The following is a 27,764-nucleotide window of genomic DNA, read 5'->3' on the forward strand; positions in this document are numbered from 1 at the left end:
GGCGTCAGCCCACCTCACAAGCCTGTCCGAGTCCCTCTGGATGGCATAGGTCCCTATGGATGGCATAAAAAAAATGCATTAAAAAAAGCATAAAAATAAAGCATAAAAGATCTTGGGTTTAAGAGTGGATATGCTATATATTTAAATAATATCATTTTATATGCATATTTTTAGAAGTGCCATCTGCATATAGGTAGAGACCACTAATGAAAATGGATTTCCTTTCATAGCTACTTTTGTCCCTTCAAATAGCACATTCATCCTCAGTTTGTATTGGCAAATGGTGAATTTTGCAATCTCAGCTCTTCCATGGCTGGAAAAATAATTCCCTATTTATTTCTGTTCTTTTAGTGTGTGCCCTACTGCCATTCAACTTTGCAATTCAGAGATAGGAATAGAAAACAGCAGCCTTACAACTGAATGCTGCAGCTGTGGTGCAGTGTAGGAGGAGAGACATTGTACAGAAAGGCAATTTTTAGTCTATTCAAGGCTTTGGGAAAAACAGTTAACAGCAACAATAGTCATTTGTGTGGAAGGAAAAACGTGCCAGATAGATAGAGTTCATAGGGATTATGTGTCTAAAAATCCTGTCTATTAGGGGTCTCCAAGTGCTTCCTGCAGTAGCAGGAAAAAATCTGTCAGACCTCCAGCTGCACCATCACATGGGCTGTGTTAATGTAGTCTAATAAAGGATGACATGTAAACAGATAAGCTCTTATTTTAAGAAGCTTCTATTATTGACAATAGTCAAGAGGTCTGCAAATTCAGAAGCAATGATGGAACGAAGAAACTTAGTCAAGATGTAAAGTGAAATAAAATATGTATAAAATACTTCCAAAATTTTCACTTTCGGGGATGTCTGTTACAGAGTGAGAAGCTCACTTCTGTCAGTCATATATAATTGTGTCAAATGATGCCAAAACTGCTGTTACAATGAAGCTATAGTAGGATGTGGTGGTAACATTTGTTTAGATCAGAAAAATTATGGGTCTTTCCACTTGCTATTTGGCATTCAGAACTGTTTGGTTTGGGTGCAACTCTGAACATGCATATATCTGATGCATTAATCTTGTAAAGGAATGTCTTCTCTGCATTGATGTGTTGTGAATGTGGTAGGTTGTCATTCATTTCGTACTGGTACACCTCTAAAAGCCATCTTCAATTGAAGGTGAATGTCCTAGCTGATGTACACTTCTATGCAATTTCCATGAGCTGAGTCATGAACTTTCCCTGAAAATTAATAAATGGTGTATATTCTCTACTGAAAGGTAGTGAAATGTTTATTCAACTTTGTTACATTTGACTTAGAAGTGTGTATAAAAAAAAAAATCTTGCTCTTACTTGTACCATTTAATCACGTTTCGTTAGATAAGAAATGACTGTCTAGCTTGCTATATTATTTTTGGGCAAAGCATTTGATAGTATCTCTTGTGTATACTTACATTAAGGTATGTTAATATATTTACAGATTTACAACAATCCTATGTACTTATAAAGTTAATACTGTGGTTTATATCAAACAATATATTTCTTTGCTGTTCAGGCTGTGGCAGAACTTTGAAAAACATGAATTACATAAAAGATGTATGGTAGTACAGGCAATACAAAGTAAACCAGGAACGGGAAATGAATTTGACTGTAGCTCTTTGTAATCTGTGTTCTTTTTGCTAAGAAGCACAGTTTTAAATAACTACCTTGTAAACAATGGGTTTGCTCTATTCATGTATAAATTGTGGTTATAGCTTTAGTGTTGAGTAAATTGTCCTAAAATAGAATTTTGTCCTAGCTCTCTGTGCTTAGCTGCACTAATAAAAGGTAAAGTCACAGCAATTTAAAGTCTCACCTGATCTATTAGGAATTTCATGCCCTGCAGGATGATTTCAATTGAATTGCATTGAATTATGGTGGGGAAAAAAAAAAAACCATGAGGAAACTACCCTTAGTGAAGCAGAAATAAAATTTTAAGGCTGAGACTGTATGCGATACTGTTCTGTAAAGGAGGACATTTTAGTCCTTCAGTCTCCCTATTCTGCAGATGAAACTGACTTTTTTTAACTAAGTATAATATCCCATCCTCCTGAGGAAAAAATTGAGTGTAGTCCTGTTCCCTCTTTGGGTAGTGCATTGATTCTACAATCAGAAAACATCCACAAGTGTCAGAGGTGGCGGCATTGCCCAGGAAAAGGTGAAAGAACAGAAAGAATGCAGGAGCAGCTTCCCACACCATATTCTAGCATTGCTTGGCCCAAGAAGCTGTGCCTGCTCCATCCCTGGCAGTGTTCAAGGCCAGGTTAGACATGGTCTAGTGGAAGGTGTCCCTGCCTGTGTCAGGGGGTGGCAACTGGATGAGCTTTAAGGTCCCTTCCAGCCCAAACCGTTCTATGATTCTATGAAAAGCAGTTTAATCAGTTGAAAATGGCTCTTAGGGGACAGTATATGAGATCATAGAGACAACAAATCCTTCTGCATCAAGATTCTCAGTGAGATATAGTGATACAGTAGCAACTGCAGGGAATGATAAAATGAGCTTTTGTTTCTTAAAGTTTTGTTTTCCTGACCTTGTTAGACCTAAGAGCTTAGGACATATTTTCTCAGTTGAGTGATAATTGGAATCAGAGCAGCAATTAATGGAATATAATGGCTCTTGTGTGCCTGGACCTCTGTCTCCAGGGGACTGCCAGATTTTGGAGTATTCATTCATTTTTTTACCTCCTGATCCAGGGTTTAAAGATTCACAGCCATGAGTTACGAGGAAGTGAAGGAGATGTTCAAATAAGAATATTTAGGTTAAATGTATCCTTAATAAATGTGAAGATTAAAAATCAAATATATACCTATTAAGGCTGTCTTTTCATCCTGTACTTAGACTAAACTGTCTGCTTGGATTTTGCCCAATATTCTTTGTCATCATTTCAATTGACTGCAGTGTTGAAAATCATAGCAGTGTTTTTTGCTGAAGTCATACTGATGTCTTGACTCAGTTTCCCCGTGCTTCCCAGGGCACTATTAAATTCTTATCTCTGAAGTCCTCCTTCAATAAGTAAAAAAAATTCGAGATAGGTCTGAATTACTTATTTTTCTTACTCATCTAGTCTCAAATCTCTGTAATAGGGTTTTTATCCCTGAAGCTTAGTCTTTTTTAATTGTCATTTGTTATGAAATATCATCTGTGGAGAAAAGAGAGAGTAATTTCCACTCTGTGGCTTCATTTTCTGTCATAGGAACTTGCTACTGGTAATTAGTGCTCCTGGATATTGATGAGACATAATATGGTGGTGTCTAATGTAAACTTCTATAAGCATTTCAAAGATCAGATTGTCTACATGTTTGGAAAAAGGGAGGTATCTTATTTTTATGTAAGCAAAACCAGTAGTTCTCTCACTACATCTTATTTCAAAAAGGCAACAAGATATGAAGTAGAAGAGATCATCTTGAATAGTAAAGTATCTGTATTCTGTCCTTCACACAACTCTCAATGACATCTGTTGCTGCTTCATACCAGGTAACAGAGGCAGCACGAAACCTAATTAAAATCTTTGATCTTTGAACTTGTATAGAGAGTTCTGTGAATCTCTGTGTTATCCAAATCAGTGTTTTCCAGCATGACAGATCTCAGGAGCAAGGTGGCGTGATCAGAGCCAAGCTTCAAAGAACTTGAAGTGTAGATAAAATTTTATAATTAATGGAAAACTTTCCCTGAAGCTAGCATAAGTTTTGCTAAACAGGAAAAGTGCTGAACTTATTTATTCATGGTGTGCAGACAAATATTTGGATATATGGAAATATTTGCTTTTAGTTCCAAGATGTTAAAATTCCATAGTGAAAAGACCACTAAAAAGGAAGTAACAGGGATAGATGTGGTTAAAAGGAAAAAGAAAAAAAAAAAAAAGAATGTAAATCACTAACTTCAAGGTATTGCCACTATTGATTTTTATCCTTAGATGAAATAATAAAAGAGCACTTAACAAGAGAAGGTGAGCTGTTGATTTCATCATTACAGATAATGCTATTCAATTACTGATGTTTGTCTCTTCAGGTCAAAAAAGAGAGACCACTCCTGAGAAGCTCTGAGTCATCCAGATTCTTTGCTTCTGAAAACACCATGCAGTGCTTAACATATGACCACAACAGTTTATAAAAGTATGAGACATAAAATGAACTTTGCTTATTAAGTGAAGAAGTTGCTTGATAAAGTTGTGCTGCACCTAGACTGCTCCTGTCCTGGGCTGACAGCTCTCCAGGAACTGTGAAGCTCAGACTACTAGATTAGTCGGCAAGGACATGGCTGTCATAGTTATAACTAGATTTCCATGAAAGTCAATAAGAATTTAGAGAAAAAAGACTAGCAAGCCCCAAATTGAGCATATTACAGTACATCATGCGAAACTTCCATTAAGTCCCAGGGAGAAGGCTTGGGGTGTTTGCGTTTTCTTTAGGATCATGACGTTGAATGCAGATGTTTATTTGCTAAGTTCAGTGGGAGCAGAAAGCGATTTTTTTTTTTTTTATATTTTTTGCTACTCAGAGGTTTAACTTGACTTATTACAGCCTTGTACTTTTTAATTTTAATCAAGAGGTGTACCTGGAATACGTCAACTTTATATAGTGAAGGAGTTTTCAACTACAGGTTGATAGCCTGTGTCTTTATATATAGTCCTCTCTTGAGACTCATTATCCTCTAGCTGTAATTTGATCAACTAAATACAATATTTGGAATGATAATTCCAATTATGTGTAGAGATTCAAAGAGGAAAAAAAGATAACAATAAAAAAATACTTAACTGAAATTCATGTTAAATTATTCTAGAAAAGATGCTCACGTGAAATTCCTAAGTTGTGAGTCATCTTACAACCTGAGCTGTCTATTCAAGCTATTCAGTTGTGACCCCTCCATGTTGTTGTAAAAGAACTAGGAGCACATGAAACTTTCTTTTTGGCAGCAAAAAGAACTGAAGAGAACTGATTCTCACATACTTTGCATCTATTTAAGCTTGAAAACCTGGAGTATTCTCAAATGCAGACATCTTTGTTCCTGCAAAGAAAAGATCAGCAGTCTTAGGAGGGGTATTCAAATTTGTTCAACTCAAGTACTGATGTAGCACTTTTCCTAAGGAATAACTCAGCCTTCCTAGGAAGCTGCTTGCCTTAAAAATGTGAAAACCTTTATTGTGCAGTGCAGCACAAACAAAAAGTCAAATTTGACTGGCTTCTTCCTATAAAATCACTGCAGCAATTCACTATGTGATAGGAAATCGTTCACCCTCTATGTCCAGTCAACTTCATACTGAGTCTTAAATTAGTAGAAATTGTGCTGTTCTGGGCCAAAATTGCCAGTGTTCTGTTAGCCAGTAACATCTTAAGCATCTCAGTCTTCTCTTCCATGCTCATTTTGAACACTGTTCAACAATATTTGGGGCTGCAGATGTTACTGGAGAAGGAAATATTAAGTAGATCAATCGACTTTTCATAATTTTTGGCATAATACCTGGAGTGAGTTACATTGATTTTATTTAGCTGTTGCGTAAGTACTGTATTGATCTTAAGAAAGCTGGTTTTATAGCTATGCTATAATTCAGAAGTACTGTGTTCATTAGATTGCTTCCAAGTGGCTTTGCCTTATCTGTCCCAATAATTTGGCCCATTTGTCAAATTTACCTATAAAAGCCTTCCCATGGAATCAATCTTCTGTTCTTCAGAACTTGATTTCACGGTTTTTACAACCGAGAATGCTTAAAAGAACAACCACATTAATACATGAATTACCGCCTTTTTTTTAATGATCTCTGTCTTGTAAACAGTTTAAAACACTCAGAGGTTAATAGATGTGGAAATGTTTCTAAGTGAAATTATAAGGGTTTAATCAAGCAGGGGCTCCTTAAAGTCTTCTGGAAGGTGTTGTCTTATCTCAGTTTTCTTTTGTGAGTAAGGATCTAAGTAGCATTTTATCAAATAGCTACATTTACTCAGGAAAGGTCTGCATGGATTAAAAAGAAATGTTGTATCACAGTCAGATTCATATGGTTCATCCACAAGCTGTGCTGTCTTTTATGTATTGTGATTACTTTCTTTTAATGTAAAATAGTTTTTAAATTTTAGACTATAAATTTAATCCTGTATGTGTCACTTGCCCACTTCCAGATCACGTGCATGTGTATTTGTGCATATATTTATATGGAAGTATTTGTGTGTACTTTTAAGTCAAAACCACCCGTTACATACAGATTCCGGTATGTGTTTATGTGTGTGCAAGAATATAATGTAATGCTAAAAAATAGGTTAAAAGTACTGAGATGCCAGCAGTTGATCCACTGAAAACTAATGGCTCAGTTTCTCTGGATATGCCAGGAAACTTTTGCTCGTATCAATTTGCTGATCTTATTTCTTGTATCAAAACTTCAAATCTTCCCATGTCATTCTCATGTTATTCTGTTTCTGGCAGAATTTTTGGTCCTTTTGTGAGGTTATTTTTCAGTTTATTTCAGTGCAGTTTTGCTCATTTGCTGAAGAAGATGATTTTATCTTAAATTTTAAGTCCTTCAGGGTAGCACAGAGCTAGAAAATCCACATTTTCTGAATTAGCCTTAGCAATTGTCTCAAGTATTACTTTATCCATTTAGTTTTTCTTAAAATCGTATCAGCCTGCCATCCTTAATTTTGACAGTGAAGAGCTGGTACCCTGCAAGAACCTTTAAACACGAAGGATTTTATGCCAAGGCCCATATTTTAGCAGAAGACTATGTGGTGTGCGGTGCAAAGGTTTGCATGGTATGCTTCAGCTTTGGATGCTGTGCCACTGGGAGGCATGAAAAGGGATTTGGGGAGTTCTTCTTATGTAGAAAAATCTCTGGACACCATAAAAAGCCAAAAATTAAGGCATCTTCCTGAGAAACAGAATAGGCATTAACAACTTGCTTTGGTTTGGGTATGTGTTCTTTTGGGCTGTGTACTTGTATTTTAAAGGTCAAAGCAAGATGGTCAAAAACATTGTGAGGAAAATAAGGATGTCTTCCTGCTAGCGTGAATGCAGGTGCTAGGGTTATTTTTTTTTCATTTCTAGTTTTAAAGAATTCCCGACTGGTTTGGGTTGGAAGGGACCTTAAAGCTCATCCAGTTCCAGCCCCCTGCCATGGGCAGGGACACCTTCCACTAGATCAGGTTGCTCCAAGCTCTGTCCGACCTGGCCTTGAACAGTGCCAGGGATGGGGCAGCCACAGCTTCTCTGAGCACCCTGTGCCAGCCCCTCACCGTCCTCACAGGGAAGTACTTCTGCCTCAGATTTCATCTCAATCTCTCCTCTGCCAGTTGAAAGCCATTCCCCCTTGTCCTGTCCTTAAAGGCCCTAGTCCAAAGCCCCTCTGCAGATTCCTTGTCAGCCCCTTTAGTCACTGGAAGCTGCTCTAAGGTCTCCCTGGAGCCTTCTCTTCTCCAGGCTGAGCAAGCCCAGCTCTCTCAGCCTGTCTCCAGAGCAGAGCTGCTCCAGCCCTAGGAGCATCAGCTGGTTGATTACTGATAAGAAACTGCTTTCCATTTAAAATTATGTATGTGGAAAGCAAAAAATTGGATATTGGATATAGTAAGAGTTGAGTAGAACAAAATTCCCAGGAGCCATGTGGTGACGCCCTGTTTGATGGCTAGGTGTGCCTTCAGTTTGGCCCAAATGAGCAATAGGAGTAGATGGATGGTGAGCTGGCCTCTCTGCTCATATGCTGCTGCATTGCTTCAGTAGTCACAGAGGCCAGATGATCCTCATCAGGTTTCTGAGGTAACTCCTGTGTATCGTTGGTATTGAATCAAATGCTTGCTGTGCTGTAAATGTCTTTCTTTTTTATTGCTGCATGGAGTCAGTAGGCTGATTAAGTGTAAAGGACTTTCTTTTGTTGGGTTTTTTTTTTTCCTCCCTGAATTCCCGATAGCATAATTCATTCTTTTATAAAAAGAACTTTTCTTGCTGTGTTACAGTTGTGAGATTTTGTGTATTTGGTTTGGCCAATGCGAGGCACTTAGCATTTAAACTTTAGATTTTATGCTGATGCATTTTAAGTCTCAGGAGAAAAGAAATGAAGATCTGGAACCTGAGAGTTAGAATCTTCTCCTTCCTTTGCCAGAAGATGAGCTTAACTAGAACAAGGAAATATTAGCACTCAGGCATGAGATTGATACCCTGTAGCTGTTCAATGGATGCATATTAGTTTTGAGTAAAAGTGTTAACCTGCTATTTACCAGTGCTTCCTTCCTATAGTGATATCTGTCTTGAGGAATCAGAATGGGGATGCACTAAGATACTGAATCTTGCTTTGAAATACACTTTTTTGTTCACAATGCTGCCACCCTATTTTAATTTTACAGGAAGATAAAGTGTGGCATGGAAATTCATTGTGAAAAGGGTATTATTTGTAGCAAAAATGTAAATGCAGCATACCACAGAACCAGTCAAAACCTGAGCTGCTGAGACAGATATAAGAATGGAGTGATTCAATACTTTTCATGGACTAGTTCTGCAAAGTCTGCCTATCTATAGTATGTCTTTTTGGTATACTCTATGGAAAATGATTTTTGTTTTTTGTAAGCTTCATACTGCTCCTTTAAGCATCATTTCAACAACACACAATTGGCTGATATGATGATAGATAATTACATCCTTTGGTGGGTTAGAAGGTGACTGTTTTCTGTGGCTACAGAAAGAGAAAAAATAAGATTTCTTGAGCTTACTATTGTTGCAACAAGCAAAAGTAGATCTAGTTTGATTGCTAAAATACACACAGCTAGATTAGAAGCAGAATTATGGCATTGCATTTCACCAAAATGCTTAGTTAGAAAACACATTGTGATGATTTTTCTCTTTGTTGATGCAGATTTCCAGTGACTGTTGCCAACTCTTGTTTTTTTCATTTGAGTAAAGCCACAATTTATTTACATGGGAAGGAGGCAGGTGTGTATGTGCAGTTCATAGTGATCTTATTTGCATTGCACTGCTTACTATGGCTTTCGTCCTCTACAGAGAGCAAGTACAGTAGGAAACAGACAGTTGGGTAGCACTTTGTGTATTACAGATACATGGTTACTGTGTGTTCTTTAAAATTGCTGTGAAATAACACCCAGTTGTGTTGGTTTAATCTCAGTGAGTGATTTTAAGTTAATGATTTTTAATTATTAAACAGGCCACATTTTTTGTTTTGGAAATTTTTTTATTTTCCTCTAGTCATTCTGGTCTTCCTAATGTAACTAGAAGTAGTTCTGCAAGTGTTAAAGGGAAGGAAATCAAAATATAACTTTGCCCTGACCTTTGAGGTTTTTCTTCTGTTATTTTTAATGATGCTTTAGAGTATATATTTCTCATTCTAATACTAATTTTCTTTTAAAGTTTGATTATGTATACTTTAATGCAGCCCAAGTGATATTACTTTGTTCCATTCAATTAAGGTTGACTTTAAAATAGCGCTCTGCCTTTTTCATGCTGTTAATTCTTGGTTCTAAATGTGAGTGGAGGAGCCAGACAGGACACTCAGCACCTAAGTGCGAAGTACTGTTAGTCTTTGCAAACTTATAAGCAGAAATATGTATTTGTGGAGAGAATTCAAGACCATGTGCTTAAAAGAAAGAGACTATTGCTATTTGGTAGGTGGCTTAGAGTGAGAAATGTTTGTCTTTTATAAGGGCTGCAGTCGTCTTGTAGAAATCTTAAGGAAAGTTTTAAAAGCACATGAATAACTTTTATTTTGTGATTCCTAAAGTAAATGTCTACTTTCTGCTGTCTTTGTTTTTTTATTGTCATTTGTGGTTTGTTTGGGCTTTAAAAAACGTAATCTCAGGATGTAGGCCTCTTAATTTACAAATAGTGTAAAGACAGTATTTGTAGCTGATAATTTTAATAAATAACTAATCACCTCTGCAGCTGTATACCTCTTCTACTTTCAGGCCTCAGCAAAGGCATTTCAGGCCTCTTCAGGTCCTGCCAGAAGTTTGTGAAGTAGTGGGATGGTTAGTTTCATCTGTTGACCTTTGCATCAGGATCCTGGAAGTGTTTACTGAGTCTCACCTGTTTGAGCTGTGGTATCAGCATCACCTCTGTGATGATTGCCTTTGCTGCAGTGTGGGCCATGACAGCTTGGTTGGCTATTCTTCACTAGTCCCTAATCAAGATGCTGATTTTTCCGTGGCTTGGATTCCCCGTTTCTTACTTGCTATATACCTTATTTGTATGTTTAATCAGTTATTCCAAAAAACAATGAGTAGAAACAATTCTTAAGCAAAGCAAAATGAGCTAGTATCACATGTGTTAAATATCACAACAGGGGATAGGACCACATGCCTGCTTGGCATGCCAGGCATAGTTACCTATAATTTCCAGAATTATTAGTCTATGAATCTGTGAATTTAAATCCTGAACTTGTAGGAATTTGGAATAGCACAGCTTTAGGAGTCATGTGGGGTTTCGTTTTGAGAAATAATTACAGATTCCAAGACATGCAGCTGTTGGAGCAGTAAGATCATGAAAAGATTGCTGCTCTGAAAATCCAGCTGTGTTCAGAAGTAGTGTCATAAAACACCACTTTTGAATAGAATGTGTAGTCAGCTGTAGCTTTAAGAAGCGTTCAGCAGAAGTACACCTTCTGTGACCTGGAGCCAAATCTCTAAGATAGTTCTGAGAAGTATATGAGCATAAAAGTTATTAAATTTTCTGGGCAGATGCATTACTTAGATTGCTTTCCAATGACTGACAGACCAATATTCTATTTGATATCATCAGATTGGATAAATTACATTTTTACATCCTTTCTTTTCCAAGACAAGTATTAATGTGAAATCTGCTGACTGTCAAATTTGCTTTCTTGTCCAAACCTATTAAGACCTAGTTTCAACAAAACTAGGAAGTAAAAATCTGATAGGTACTGAAATATAAAGAGCTGTTTAAAAAAAAAAAAAAAAAGGATGGACGGATTATGAAAAAATTAATCCTACACACATTTTTGTGGGTACTGTCTTCATGTATTTTGTGCAAAGTGCAATAACTTTCATAAAGAGAATTACAATTTCTAAACTTTTCCTTCCATGACCCTAAAGTAGCCAAATTTCCAGGCATGGAGCACCCCTGGTGCTGAATCTGGCCAGAAACACCATATTAGTCTTATGAGGTTTTAATATTGTGGCTTGAAGGACTGGAGAGCAGAGGGGGAAGATGAACAAATGTTTACATATTTAAAGTATTTACCTGTGTGGTTATAGTGTAATGCAACTTACATTTTACATGATGGTGAAAACCACTAACCACAATAAGACCTGTTGTGTAACACTTGCTTAGCATTAAATCAGTGTAATTCAGTAAGTAATTTCAGTTAAGCTACCTGACTACAGCAGCTGTTTGGACCTGTATTGAAGAAAATATGCATCATCTCCTGCACTGTTTTTGTGCTTATTGTTTTTCCTAGACTCTTACTAGCTTATTTTGCTGTTCTCATTTCACTCCAGAATATACACTTAATGAGCACATATTTGACACGCTTGGCCTTTTGCTTTCTGTGTAAGCCTTTTCGCCTTATGGGAACAGTAAACAGAATTCGGCTGTTCTACATCATTTACCTCTCCCTGCCTTTGTTGAGGAGGTATCATCCATACCTTTTACTTGTGTGTGCAGGCATGGATTTTCTTAAAGTAATGTATGGATAAATAATGTGTATTTGTAATTTATTTTTCTTTGCTGTATTTCGTAGTACTTTATTCTGCTAACAGACTCCTTTAGGATTGTCAAGCCTTAGCAAAGGGGGGGTAGGGTACAATAATGCTCTCCATGGTTATAGCTGCATGAGCCAGCTCCCAGAGATGAAATTTCAGCCTGGTCATGAATTTCATGCAGCTGCATAGAAATTTCTGTGTTTGTTAATTCAAGGCTCTACACAGGAATGATTGACCTCGTGCATAGTCTTCTTAATTACTTCCCCTCTCCTCCTTTTGCCTGTTGTGGTTTAAGCCAGTCAGCAAGTCAGCCACGCAGTTTCTACTCCCCCCCCCTCCTCCTGGAGGGATGGGGAGGAGAATTGAAAGAATGTAACTCCCATGGGTTGAGATAAGAACAGTTTAATAACTAAGGTATAACACAAATCACTACTGCTACCACCAATAATAGTAATCATGAGAGAAATAACAAGGGAAGAGAATACTATACCACCTGCCAAACAAGCCTGACCGAGCAGAGCGTCCCCTTCCGGGACACTCCCAGTTACATCCCCGGGCATGACGTGCTGTGGTATGGAATACCCCTTTGGTTAGTTTGGGTCAGGTGTCCTGTCCCTGCTTCCTCCTGGCTTCCCCTCCTCCCTGGCAGAGCATGAGACTCACAACGTCCTTGATTAGAGTAAACATTCTGACCAGCAACTGAAAACATCGATTTTATCAGTACTGTCCCCAGGCCGAAAGTCAAAAACACAGTGGTGCACCAGCTACTAAGAAGGAGAAAAAAATGACTGCTACTGCTGAACCCAGGACATTGCCTTACATTTCTGTGTTGTTTTATACATAGCTTTGGCATCACTTATTGTGTCAGTGTGCACTGCTGTCTGTGGGTGAGGGGATGTGTTCAACTCATTACTGACATTGGACATACTGATCCAGTCCTCCAAGGTTAGACTGGCTGAGTGGCTTCTGGATTTCCCAGTTTCTCTTCTGGTTTTGCTAGTCCTTCTTGGGATAGATTCACCCTCCTTTTTATTTAGGGATGTGCAAGTTATCATTCCTAACCAGATGAGGTTTTTAAAGCCTTTGTGGTAGTTCTCTGAATTCATAACTGTCTTCAATTTTTCCAGTCAATCAGCATGTAGTGTTTTCCTGTCTCAGTTGTGAATCTGGAAGGAATCAGGAAAGTGCAAACAGGCATTAGTTCTAATATAATTTTATACATCAGTTGCCACATTCAGCAAAATATTTTGCATCATGATAATCTCAAGCAGGAACATAAATGTTCCTTATGCACATTCATAGTCCTCCGAATATTTTGTCGGCTTTGATGCTGAGATGGGAAAAGTGGAGAGCAATCTCTTTCTTATTCCACAGATTTTTTTTATTTTTTTTTTTGGTTCTGTTTTTAGCATGAAGGGTCCTCTGAAGGTTTATGCTAATCAATATAAAAATAATTGCTGTTATGATTAATATGCTTATATTCTAGCTAGCAAAATAACAAAGATCATAAATCTAGAAAATGGCAAGTCTATTTCTCATAAAGCATGTTTCCGATCCTAAAAATACCTTGCCAATGTCTGTAGACTGCTCTTAAGCTACAGAAGACACAGCTAAGCATATTTTGTAAATACTGTTTTGAGTTAAATACAGTTGTAAGTGATAACATATTGACAGTTGATACTGATTATTTTTTTTTTACAATGATGAAAATAAGGAAAAACAAATTTACAGAAAATTTCCATCTGCAAACCACTCCTGTGCTAATTCTTGCTATATTACGCCGTTTGCGGTGTAACTGCGCATTACAAAATGCAATGTGTACGTTTAAACTTAACATGTCACCAAAGTAAAGCTAGTCTAGTAGACTGACTGGAACGTTGTATTTTTATTTTGGACATTTTCTAAAAATGTAGGACTCTTGGTCTTATCAAGACTTGTCTAAAGATGATCAAGGGACAGTTAAAATAGATCAGAATGAAATGTATTCTGACATTTATCCTCTGCTTTGGGAAGGTAAAAGTATGGCAAAGAAAGTCAAGATGCTCATTTCGGGATGCTAATTCCACATGCTAAGATGGCAAAATAGCTGCACTCATAGCTGAGGTTCTGATTTATATTGCTAATAGTAACTTGAACTGAATTGATTATGACCTAATTTATGAAAATAGGTTTAAAGGCAGCTTTGGTATCAAGCAGTCTGCAACTTGTTTTGTTGCAGAACCAAAAGGGAAGTTAATAAAAAATAACATAACTTTTTTTTTAAATTTAGATACAGTAAATGGCCCCAGCACTTTGAGGCAAATTACTTTTTGATGCTTGCACATTAATGCAGCTATTCAGAGAACATTATCAGTGATAGATGACATTTGGAATGTGCACAAAAGCAGGATGCCAGGAGATAACAGTAAAGACGTGTGCTTTGATACTTCAAATATTTGGGGCTTTGCCCTTTTAAATATGATTCAGAATTATGATCTGTGTAATTTCACAGTTACATAGCATAACCTCTGTTGTTTAATTAGAATACAGGAATGTTGTCCGCGAAGCTAGGGACCAGGTGAGGAAAGCTAAGGCCCAGTTAGAATTAAACTTGACTAGGGATGTTAAGGATAACAGGAAGGGATTCTACAGGTACGTAGCGAATAAAAGACAGACTAGGGACAATGTAGGCCCCCTCCAGAAGCTATCAGGAGAACTGGCTACCCTGGATTTGGAGAAGGCTGAGGTTCTTAATAACTTCTTTTCCTCAGTCTTCACTGGCAAAGTCTCTGACCGCACCACCCAAGTCTTGGGAGGCAGATACAGGGACTGTGAGAATGAAGACCCTAGGCCCACTGTAGGAGAGGATCTGGTTCAAGCCCATCTTAAGAACCTGAATGTACACAAGTCCATGGGACCTGACGAAATCCATCCGCGGGTCCTGAAGGAGCTGGCGAATGAAGTTGCTAAGCCACTGGCCATCATATTTGAAAAATCATGGCAGTCAGGTGAAGTTCCCGATGACTGGAAAAAGGGAAATATAACCCCCATTTTTATGAATGGGAAAATGGATGACCCGGGGAATTACAGACCAGTCAGTCTCACCTCTGTGCCTGGCAAACTCTTGGAGCAGATTCTCCTGGAAGGCATGCTAAGGCACATGAAAAACAAGGAGGTGGTTGGTGACAGCCAGCATGGCTTCACTAAGGGGAAATCCTGCCTGACCAATTTGGTGGCCTTCTGTGATGGGGCTACAGAACTAATGGACAGGGGTAGAGCAGTTGATGTCATCTACCTGGACTTGTGCAAAGCCTTTGACACTGTCACAGAATCACAGAATCACAGAATCCCAAGGGTTGGAAGGGACCTCAAAAGATCATCTAGTCCAACCCCCCTGCAAGAGCAGGGTAACCTAGAGTACATCACACAGGAACTTGTCCAGCCGGGCCTTGAATATCTCCAACGTAGGAGGCTCCACAACCCCCCTGGGCAACCCGTTCCAGTGCTCTGTCACTCTCACAGTAAAGAAGTTTTTCCTGATGTTCACATGGAAACTCTTATGCTCCAGTTTACACCCATTACCCCTTGTCCTATCACTGGACATCACTGAGGAAAACCTAGCTCCATCATCCTGACACTCACCCTTTACATATTTGTAAACATTGACGAGGTCACCTCTCAGTCTCCTCCAAACTAAAGAGACCCAGTTTCCTCAGCCTCTCCTCATAAGGGAGATGTTCCACTCCCTTAATCATCTTTGTGGCTCTGCGCTGGACTCTTTCAAGCAATTCCCTGTCCTTCTTGAACTGAGGGGCCCAGAACTGGACACAATATTCCAGATGCAGCCTCACCAAGGCAGAGTAGAGGGGGAGGAGAACCTCTCTTGACCTACTAACCACACTCTTTCTAATGCACCCTAGGATGCCATTGGCCTTCTTGGCCACAAGGGCACATTGCTGGCTCATGGTCATCCTCCTATCCACCAGGACCCCCAGGTCCCTTTCCCCACACGACATCCTTGTCTGTAAATTGGAGAGACAGCAATTTGATGGTGGACCACTCGGTGGGTAAAGAACTGGCTGGATGGCCGCATGCAAAGAGTTTTGGTCAATGGCTCTATGTCCGGCTGGAGACCGGTAATGAGTGGTGTCCCTCAGGGATTGGTGTTGGAACCGGTCTTGTTCAACATCTTTGTCAGTGACATGTACAGTGGGATTGAGTGCGCCTTCAGCAAGTTTGCTGTTGACACCAAGCTTGTGTGGTTCGGGTGATACACTGGAGGGAAGGGATGCCATCCAGAGGGACCTCGACACGCTTGTGAGGTGGGCTGATGCCAACCTTATGAAGTTTAACCATGCCAGGTGCAAGGTCCTACACCTGGGTCGGAGCAATCCCAGGCACAGCTACAGGTTGGGCAGAGAAGAGATTCAGAGCAGCCCTGAGGAGAAGGACTTGGGGGTGTTGGTTGATGAGAAAATTAACATGAGCCAGCTTCAGTGTGCGCTCGTAGCCCAGAAAGCCAACGGTATCCTGAGCTGCATCAAAAGGAGCATGACCAGCAGATCAAAGGAGGTGATGCTGCCCCTCTACTCTGCTCGTGTGAGACCTCACTTGGAATATTGTGTGCAGTTCTGGTGTCCTCAACAGAAAAAGGATATGGAACTGTTGGAACAAGTCCAGAGGAGGGCCACTAGGATGATCAGGGGACTGGAGCACCTCCCATATGAAGAGAGGCTGAGAAAGCTGGGGCTGTTCAGCCTGGAGAAGAGAAGGCTGCGTGGAGACCTCATAGCAGCCTTCCAGTATCTGAAGGGGGCCTACAAGGATGCTGGAGAGGGACTCTTTATTAGTGACTGTAATCATAGGATTACAGGTAATGGGTAATGGGTTAAAACTTAAACAGGGGAGGTTTAGATTGGATCTAAGGAAGAAATTCTTTACTGAGAGGGTGGTGAGGTACTGGAATGGGTTGCCCAGGGAAGTTAGGAATGCTCCACCCCTGGTGGTGTTCAAGGCCAGGTTGGACAGAGCCTTGAGAGGCATGGTTTGGTGTGAGGTGTCCCTGCTCACGGCAGAGGGGTTGGAACTAGATGATCTTAAGGTCCTTTCCAACCCTAAATATTCTCTGATTCTATATGAGGTAAATGATCAATAAATTCCCTTTGTGCTTTGCAGAGCATCAATACTGAATCAAGTCATCAACGTGAAAAAATGTGGTAGTTTATCTATGGAGAAATATGTTTTGTGGGAATAATTTCAAAGAACATTGCTTTATCATATAAAGTACTTCTAAAAATTACTAACAAAATGTTTCTCCTGTAGTATTAAATTGTTACTGGTTTAGGGCATGGCTCCAAGTATCAGTGATGCTCTCCCTTGACTCTGAGATACACATGTTCTTATAATAAGATTGTCCCATGTCCTCTTGATTGATTAGGCTTTCTTGTAAGTACTAAGGAATGTTGTCTTCAACTTTTTGTATGATGGTTTTTAACTTCAGTTTTTCACCAAAATATTGTTTATTGGTTTTTTATTTTTTCTGAAAATATTTAGTTAGTTTAAACATGTTAAAGTACAAGGTGTCTGTGTATTATATTCTTGTACTAAGCTTCAGTAGGCAGAAACACTTTTCAATAACATGGAAAACTACCTTTGTTTAAGATATACTCCTTTCCTCCTGCTTTCCCAAGATGAGTCATAATTCGCATAAAAAGGTAAATTCACTGTCATTTCCTGAAGAAAAGGTGTTAATGACTCAATTAACTGGCTAATGCAGTCAGGCCATATCAAGGCTGAAGACAACTCGTCTTGCCAGCTTCAGTTATAGGTAGAGCTTGTGTTGCTGCCTGCACCTGACATAGTAGGACAGTGGATGGTATTTAGGATACTCCTGATGTTTTGAAATACATGGATGTGGCTTATGGTTTTGCTGCGCATATGCTGACTGTGGTAAATTGCTACCATGATCTGTTTATCAAGCTACAAGAGAAAGCAACCTCATTACTTCATCTGTTCCAGAGACGGAGCCAGCATTGCACTGCCTCCTGATAGAAACTCTACTTTTACAGAGGTCTCACCTTTCAAACCTTGTAGCACCAGAGATAGTGCCTGCATTGAATTTTTCAATTAAAAATAATAGTTTAGAAAGTGGTGAAATAGCGTAACATGAAAGTTAGTATACTTGTGAAAATCACTTTGTACCTCGTGTAAGTGGGGACAGAGACAAGAAGAGGGTATTATCTGGTACTTGTTATGTAGGTACTTACCTCTCAGTGTATTAAATGAGCGTAGCATGGTGGAAATATATTTCTCTCTGCCTCATAGATCTTTATTACCTGATTGAAAGATACTGTAGTAACTCTTTCAAAACAGATGATGTGTATTTGATGTCTGTAGATGATACTTGCAAAACTAATTTTAAAATTAGATATATCGGCAAAAAAATTTTGTAACAGTGAATATTCAGTGCACTGCTACTGAGAGAATTCTGGAGACAGAGCCTATTAACATTAAATTGAACCTGAGTGATACAACTACACAGAGAGCAGCATAAATGTATTCCTTAGCCATCTCCTGCCCTTCTCTTTTTATAAATATGCCATTTATGTTTTAAGACAGATGTTGACAATTCTGAATCTAAAATATGCTTAATGCAGCATTTCTTCCCCTGCTGCTGGTACAGCAGGAAAAGTGAAGTTGAAGAACAGACTGTAACCAGTATGACCTTTCACTCCTCCGCTGATAGAGGAGCTTGGGTTTTCCAGAGTCAGAAATGCATTTTATATTTAGATTATTGTTATCTACATGTTTGGTTGCATTCAGCATGCTCTTTTCATTTCTGTCACCTTACTTTAATAGAGCTGTCACTGAGGGCTTTCTCTTTTGCAGCATCATCAGCTGCTTTTCACCATTCTGTTCACAAATGTTGAACAAATGAAAAGTAGGAGCTTCAGGCTTACATCTACCTTATGAGGTGTTCTGCTTTATTGGTCCCACAAACCATTCCCGGGGCACTCAGCGACCTCTACTAAAGGGAAAGATCAAAGAATTGCCACATTTCTTCTCTAGGTAATCCTGCATGGCATAGGCAATTAGCCTCAATTCAGATGTAAATTTTCTAAAATGGGATGCTGTATTTAATATGTTGCTATGTTTTTAATTAAAATAGCTGACATAGAAAGATTTGGAAATGGCATTTGCTTTCCTATAACAAAGTCCTGTTGAAATGACTGGAAAGGTGTAACTGCAAAGTAAATCAGTCCAGTAAATATTTTTGTGTATCATTTTCTCATCAGGAGCTATCTTGACTCAGAGATAAGGAAAATAAATGGCCCTGACCTCTTTCAATCCAAAAGAAAAACACCCTGGAAAAAATTAATACTTGGTGCAGTGCACTAATTCACTGCTATAACATAAAAATCCACTGTTCCTGAGTGCTGGGAGTTTGAGAGAATTTTTTTTGCCATTGAGCTATTTAAATCATGCATAGGAAAGATTGCATGTACCAACATTTGATATAGTATCTGAACCCTGTAAACAGTAATAGTCATTCAGGAATGTTCTTTTTTTTCTAAAACATTTTTGTTGTTCCATGGATATATATTTGCAGAGTCTGACAGAATATTAATATTCAGGTGTATGTGTGAAGGCTTGGGTACAAGTGTGAAAAGTTGCCCAATTTCAGTTGTTCAGTTATTCTGGGTGAAAAGAAAAGCTTTGGATTAAGGAAGAGTGAAGCAAGTTCCCAGGCATTAGAGAAGAATCAGTGTGCTATAATCTGCCTTTTATTTTCTTTTTATTTTAATTTTATTGGTACATGAACAGCAGGAAGAGACAAGCTGCTTTATGGGTCATAGTGAAGACTCCAAATTCCACCTGCAAAAAGAAGGAATGAGGCTAGCTCCCAAATAACTGTTCTCTGTGAATGAATTGCAGTGTTCTGGGTTAGCATCATTTTCCAAGTGCTTTTAATTGCGAGGACTAGGCAAGAAATATATCTCACCTTAGATGAATGCTGTAAAGCAAAACCTGCTGAGACTTCAAGACACACAATTCAAAACCCAGGATAAAAGGGATGAAAAACAAACCCCACATCTTTAAATGTTGTGCAAATAGTAGTTTAAATGTAGTAATAATTACTAAAATTAATATCTTTGATCAGAACTTTAATGAGCTTTTCAGACACTTTTTTACCTGAAAAAGTTAGTCCCAAAGGCTGCCAGATAGCTGGTGCCTGAGGAACTGCGTTATGAATTTCTCTTGAATTCAGAGCACAAGTATTTCTAATAACAAGTCATGAAAGATTGAGCCCTAAAGTGACTCTATTCCTTAGATCTTTTTAATATAAAAGACTGTGATGGAAAAAATCAGCATCTTAAATCATTCTGTAAAAATGTTATAAACCACAGCATAGGTTCTTTAATCCTGGTCAGAATTACTAATGGTTTGTCAATGACTAGCAAGGGTGAAGGACATCTTAAGTCCAGCTGCCTTTGAAGAGATCTTAAATACTTCATCCTGAGTAGGAGAGAATAGTTTCATGCCAGTCTTGATATTCCTGTGCTTGCCTGTGTTCTGAATGGGGAAGAGCCAGTTATCTATGGGGTTTGGTCTGCAACTAAGTATCTAGGCAATTGTCATGCAAATGCTAATCCTGATGGCAACTAGACTGCGAATTAAACCTTCCTATTAAGTCATTAAACTTTAATATTAAACATTTTTAATGCAAGCTATCAATAATTTGTGCTTTAGAGACACATATCCCACTTAAAACAGTTTTGTAGGGATGAGCTTTTGTTGAGAAGCCAGTGTTTCTGTGTGGAAACATTAAAAAGTTGAAATATATGAAAAGATTCTGAGACAAGAGCATGTGCGTGAGGAAGGCTAGATCAAACATGAATTACTGTGTATTTATATATATAATACTGTATATACACACAATAGATATAAAATATATATTATATATATAAAATGCAATATTGTTATGCTACTGATGAAATATGTTTTTTTAGCTATAGAAAGACTTCTGGCTGCCTCTGAACTTTTGTTTCCCTATGAGTGTTAAGCAGGCTCCTTTTTACACCCTGCTGTCTTCCACAGTTTGAGTGGAATCAAATCTCAACATGTGCTGCAGGGTTTTTTCTGTATTATACTTCCAGGGTTTTTTACACGATCGGGTGGGAATGACATGACTAAAAATTTAGAGTGTATAATTAATCCAATCCAATGTGCTGCAATGTATTCGCTTGTTGTGACTTTAAATATATACATTCATATATTTGCCATCTCAAGTTTCAATTTAGAGAAAGAAATAGAGATTGGGGAAAAAAACCCAAATACTCCAAATGTGTACTTTATATTATTGTTATTCTACATCTCCTTACTCTGATTCATTTAACATTGTGCTGTCATTGTTTTATGCAATGCATAAAAGCAACTGTTTTATGATGGAACAAACCACAGTTATGTTGATGGTTAAAAGATGTCTTAGCCTCATGCTGCTTCATGAGTGCAGACCAAACAAAACTTCCTTAATGGAGAGGTTTGGAGGTGATGCACAGGGATAGCAGAGGCCACCTGCAACAAACTTGTCAGGACTTGAATAGCAGTGGTGCATGAATTATCAATGTCATCTGGCAGGTGTTGGGTAACTGATAAAGCACAGACAGAAGACAGTGGTGTTGCATTTCAGTTGTACACCATGGGATTATATGGGGCACAACTGCAGGACATGCTGTGTCTCAGACATAAGGAATTGCTTATTTGCTAAAGCAGAGACCCTCATATCAACTTAGGCTATGGCTGTGCTTAATTGTCATATGTAAGTACAAAGACAAGGAGATACCAACAAAACCTGGTTTTCTCGGGAGGAAGCTGTATGTGCTTAGCTATATTTCTGACTCTGCCCTTTCTTTTCAATGTGTGCTTCCAGATTAATGTTTGGAAGAAGTTGTGGACACAGCACTTCTCAACCAAACAACAGGAGTCTACTCAGTTCACTAGAAAATTGCATTGTTACTTCCAAATTCATGGAGTTAGTGTGTTTCTAAATACTTTGACCTGTGTCCTGTGGCAGCCACCACAAAATTCTCGCTAAAATATCAGATACAATATTTTAGGGTGTTGCTTATCAACTGCTTCAGCTCAACTGAACTGGCTGGATGGCCGCACGCAAAGAGTTGTGGTCAATGGCTCTATGTCCAGCTGGAGACCAGTAATGAGTGGTGTCCCTCAGGGATCGGTTTTGGGACCGGTCTTGTTCAACATCTTTGTCGGTGACATGGACAGTGGGATTGAGTGCGCCCTCAGCAAGTTTGCCGATGACACCAAGCTTGTGTGGTTCGGTTGGTACGCCGAAGGGTAGGGATGCCATCCAGAGGGACCTTGACACGCTTGTGAGGTGGGCTGATGCCAACCTTATGAAGTTTAACCATGCCAAGTGCAAGGTCCTACACCTGGGTCGGAGCAATCCCAGGCACAGCTACAGGTTGGGCAGAGAAGAGATTCAGAGCAGCCCTGCAGAGAAGGACTTGGGGGTGTTGGTCGATGAGAAAATGAACATGAGCCGGCTTCAGTGTGCGCTCGCAGCCCAGAAAGCCAACGGTATCCTGGGCTGCATCAAAAGGAGCGTGACCAGCAGGTCAAAGGAGGTGATCCTGCCTCTCTACTCTGCTCTCGTGAGACCTCACTTGGAGTATTGTGTGCAGTTCTGGTGTCCTCAGCATAAAAAGGACATGGAACTGTTGGAACAAGTCCAGAGGAGGGCCACGAGGACGATCAGGGGACTGGAGCACCTCCCATATGAAGAGAGGCTGAGAAAGCTGGGGCTGTTCAGCCTGGAGAAGAGAAGGCTGCGTGAAGACCTCATAGCAGCCTTCCAGTATCTGAAGGGGGCCTACAAGGATGCTGGGGATGGACTATTCATCAGGGACTGTAGTGACAGGACAAGGGGTAACGGGTTAAAACTTAAACGGGGAGGTTTAGATTGGATCTAAGGAAGAAATTCTTTACTGAGAGGGTGGTGAGGCACTGGAATGGGTTGCCCAGGGAGGTTGTGAGTGCTCCATCCCTGGCGGTGTTCAAGGCCAGGTTGGATGAGGCCTTGGGTGGTATGGTTTAGTGTGAGGTGTCCCTGCCCATGGCAGGGGGGTTGGAACTAGATGAACTTAAGGTCCTTTACAACCCTAACTATTCTATGATTCTATGATTCTATCTGGACTACCTGTAATTCAGAACTAAAAATAGCAACCTCTATGGTGAAAGTGGGCTTTTCCCAGGAATTCAGAGCTAGAAGGACAATTGTGCTTTCTGAGATCCAGACAGATGTGAAAAGTGTGCAGTTCATATATGCATCAGCACTGAAATACATTGGTGGGACAGAGTGCTTCAGCTGTTTGGCACACTTAACCACTGAAAATCTTGGGGGAAAAAAAGACTCAAAACATCCTCAAGAATATCTAAGGAAGCTCCTCTTAAAAAAGACAGTGTCTTCACTGATCATAAAGAAAGTAGAGATGCAGTTCTTAAGGTCTTATCTTAAAAACCTCACATAGTAGAGTGCAGAAAACTCAATTTACCTGTCCACAAAGATGAAGGGCTGAGCCAACCCTGCTGGCTTTAAAGCAGTCACTGTTTCATGCTGCAAAAAACAATTTTTCATCATCATGAAGTACAAAGCTAATATCCAAAGCAAAATGAATACCAATACATGGTGATATCAGATAACTCCAGATATTTGATTTTGATCTGTTACTGTCTTCTCATTTCCCTCCTAAAGGAGCAGTGAACCACTTTGGTTTAACAGGAGATGGAAAACAGTTCATCTTGGCAATTGGCCCTGACACTCCTGATAAGCAAGTCCAAGGTTTTGTTGTTCTTGGGTTTGGTTTTTTACTGTTCACTTTTTTTTTTTTATTTTTAATATGATGCCCATAAGAGAGAAATGTTCCTGTAATGAGCAGGGGCTCTTCATAGTAGGGTTTGTGCTATTCATCAAGGGGAGGCAGAGCCAGATTTATTTTGTATACAACAAACAACCTCTGTCAGACCTCACATAAATGTGTGAATTGAAGTTGGTTGCTGGGAATAATTTTCTGAGAAAGTGATTTTCTTTCCTTGAACATATCTTGTGTCCTCGTGCTTTCAAAGACTATCAGGCAAACAAACTTGTTCTGTACTGTTGTTTGTACGTTATATAGTTTGTTCATCCTGGGTTGACATCCTGATGCTGTTTCAAAGAGCTAATACTGGTGTTTCATATTATGAAACATAAATATAAGAGTATTAAAGCACTCATCTGTGTGGCCAGAGGTCAAGGTAACTTAACCTCGAGAAATCATATCTGAAAATTTGTGCCTTTTACATCATGGCATAATTTGACCTTTCCATTAGAGAATATATGATACATCAGCTAAACATTAATCCCCATAACTTCAGACTTACAGTGATGATAACCCCCTTTAAACGGAATGCAGGGATAGTTTGTCACACTTAACGATGCCTATAAACTGTGACTCTTGCCTTATAAGGTACTTACTGTATATGCTAAATAAAAAAAGGATATTACAAAAAATACAACATGTAGCTATGTAACTAATGATTTTAATAAAATGACTTTGCAGAGAAGGAAAGAACTAAAATGCAACTGTAAAAGTGCTTCTGTTGAGTTGTCAAGTTTATACTTCGTGTTTTTCTTTCTAAGTCTTTCTGAGTTTTATGACAGGGAGATGGGAATGAAACAAAAGAAAAAAAATCCTACTAAAAAACCTTCTATCACACCTTTCAGCCATTATCTGTTGATAGTGGAGAGAGAGAGAGATAGGAGAGGGAAAGAGACCTCAATTTTACTGAGCTAAAAGTCAGTAAAATTATTTAACAACATGAAAAGAAAGGACCTCTGGCATCATGGCTCTTGTTTTCTAAGAATGTGAAGGTAGTCACAGTCCTCTGTATTTTACTTCCTTCTCTCCTCCTTCTCTGAAGAGGTGATGTTCTCAGTTCGTCATGTTAGGGATTGCTCCTTTTGTAATAACATGGGTGCTGGCTGCTGGCCTTTGATTCAGGAGAATAAATGATAAAAATGGAGGGATTATTTTCCAAAGTTGGAAATATAAAGGAATATATATGCCTCTAGCCAGCAAGCAAGGTTGTTTGTTTTTTTTTCTTGCAGGTTCCAAAGGCATGATGACAGAGCAGCTTTGATGCTACAGCTTCTTCTATGTGCTTTTGTAGTGGTGGGAGATCTTTAGGCAACCTAAATGTGGGGTTACTATCAGTGTTCATAGAATGAATTCAGCTTCTGTTAAGCCTGGTCTCACATATTGAAAGTAATAGCAGAATAGTATCAGAACGCAGACAAAAAATGAGAATGTTATGTCAGTGTAAGGAAAAAAAAAAAAACCAACTGCCCAGGGGCTGACTGAAAAATCTATTTAGGAATCAGGAAAAAAGCTTTTTATTTTCAATATGGAAGTTCCATGAGGAATATGTTAACAAATCTGACTAGTTGTCACTGAGAGTTCTCATGGTTTTTGAGGACGCAGAATAGACACTGTACTTCAGTGTGGTATATTTCTTGAGTGCAGGTACCAGGACAGTAAGAATTGATTGCATGGAAAGAGACAGCAGGTTTCTTGCACATGTGGCAGCTGCTGACAGAAGTTTTCTGCACCGGGATGCACTGAAACTACTGATACAAAATGAGCTAAAATAATTAGCAAATTCAGAGTTAGCTACTACAGTTACTTGGCTGAATGTTATGATTGCATGCAAACACTCCAGCTAACAGTTTGTGCTATAAGCTTTCTAAGATGGTAAAATAAATTAAAATAACCTATTTATTTTGAATATAATAGTATCCTTTCTCTAAACCTAAAAGGCCATGTCTATTTAAAATAATTATGCTGTATAATTTTAGAAGAGGCTATTAAAGACATGTTTACAAATACTTAATTCATTCCTTAAACTTTTACACTTTTTTATTTTTTAAACTTGAAATGTAAAGATCTTTTCCATCAAACTACTTATCAAGAAATGAAATACGTGAAATAAAAACTGTGTAAAATTCTGGTTAGTTTAACTTCTTTGTTGTTGTTCTTTGAATGATAATTAGTAGGAAAATAGGAAGCGTCATCTTGAACCCTTTCTAAGACCTTGAAGTCAGAACTTCTGTTGTGACTCAGCGTTTATAACTTAAAATTTTCATTGATGGATTGATCTGATTTTGAATAGCCCCTTTCTATCAAACTTATGGAATATGTATCTGATCAGACTTCATTTTGCCACATTTAACTAAGTATTCTCATCAAACCAGGCTCTATGACACTTCACGTGTTTATACTGGTATACTGAACATTCTGCTATAGAAAATTACCACTAATAATCAGGATGCAAAGCTATTTTTAACATTGATGTGATTTTTAAAATAATATTTAATCAGTCAAATTGTAAACAAGAAGTTGTCATCTACCTCTGACAAGCTCCTGCTTACTATGCTCTCAATAATTGATGCTTGCTCTCATTTATCACATTATTAAGTGCAAATTAATTAAATCATTACTATTTTGCCTGCATTCTGGTAACTGTGGTTTTTGTTTTGTTGCTGATAGACTGCATAGATAATGAAACAGAATTGGTGAATCCTCTTAAACCTCCAAAATGCAGTCCATCCACTAACTTACAATACTTTTATCAAGTTTTGGTTCTGAACAAATTCTTTTAACTATATTCTTTTGCCAGGCTACTTTGGCACAAAATGTGGGAATTGTGATTACTAAATTTATGTCCTGTTGAGATGGTAGGAATTCAGTTCTTCGCGTTCTGTGTTGCTGCAGGGTCTTCTCAAAATAGCACGTGTAGAAGTTACTTGTTAATGTACCAATAGAAGTATTTCTTAGAGCAGCTTAGGCTTGGCAAAAGGAAGATAAATGAGTAAAAAATATAAGGACTGCAGGTCATTCTTACTTTGGATCTGAAATATGAATAGAGTCTGTTACCTAAACCAACCATCACCAAACTTTAGGAGGACTGGAGAATACTTAAGCTAGTTAGTCAAAACAAGACTTCCTGGGTTAATTAAGTGTGGTTCCTTAATGCAAAAGTGCCTTTGGCACAAGTGTCTGGCCATCACCTCAAGAGGTGATGCTGATCTTTTATGTGAAATCGGTCTTATCTACTGTGTGATCACAGTACAACAGAGCTCTTTAGATGTACCCCTGGAGAGCAACAGATGTGTTGGGTGTGCTTCATCTCTCTGGTTTCTGTTTGATTTATCTCTGTTCATCTTGTATCTGCTACTTAATCCCCTTTGTGCAGAGCCGGTTGTCATGTTCTCTATCTCTACAGTGGTTAGTATGATAAGGTGCTGCTCTATGATGAGCTACAACATCATTTTCAAATGAAGAAAAAAAAGTAAGAGTGTGAAACTTAGCAGGGTAATATTTCTTCTCTCTCCACACACACTCAGCCCTTTGTAAATCATATTTTCTGAGGTAGAATCTGGGTTGCCTCAAAGTAACATCCCAATTCTTTTCTGCTGCATTAAGAACTGTGGGTATCTGTGTCAAACAGCTGGAAAAGATTTATTGTTTCTGCAGCAGTGTGTATTGGTGCACAATAGGTAGTGACAGTGAAACATCTGAAAAGATGTCATTTTTATTTTGATGTATCTTTATTTTGGAATTGTGCAAAAGAGGTTTCAGTGGAATTTTAGTTTCTTTGCATTTGCTTTAATAAGAAAAGTTGTGGTTTTTTTTTTCCTGGAAAACCTCCAAGCTTTTAATTTTGGAAACAAAGCTTCCAGAGTTTCCGTGGGATGTGGGTCTAAATTTGAGCTGGGTGGAATGACCTTTTTTTTCTCTAATGCCAGCTTGTTCTCGTGCAGAATGTTCAAGAATGTTACTGCTATTCAATAATAACTACTCATTCCTGAAATGCAGTGTAGCATATGAGAGAGGTTGGTTTCGGTGTTCTTTTAATTTCTTTTTAGTGTTCAGCATCTTATGTCCAGCACATGAAGATCTGCTTATTGCTCATGTTTCTGAACAGTTTTGATAGATATTCTCACTGCAGAGAAGTCTTTACATGTCATTGTCAATTATTCAACATGATTGAGGAGT

The 27,764-nt window shown here is 38.6% G+C and overlaps 1 protein-coding gene across 1 annotated transcript in view; it reads left to right on the forward strand.

Annotated features, from left to right (window-relative positions):
* The window catches only part of LUZP2 (leucine zipper protein 2), a gene marked incomplete at both ends in the record, with an annotated part of 198,275 nt that overhangs the window by 99,256 nt on the left and 71,255 nt on the right, over nucleotides 1-27,764 (forward strand). The gene's annotated exons all lie outside the window — the stretch shown is intronic.

This window comes from Psittacula echo (genome assembly GCF_963264785.1).
Source record: "Psittacula echo genome assembly, chromosome: 5".
Lineage (NCBI taxonomy): Eukaryota > Metazoa > Chordata > Aves > Psittaciformes > Psittacidae > Psittacula > Psittacula echo.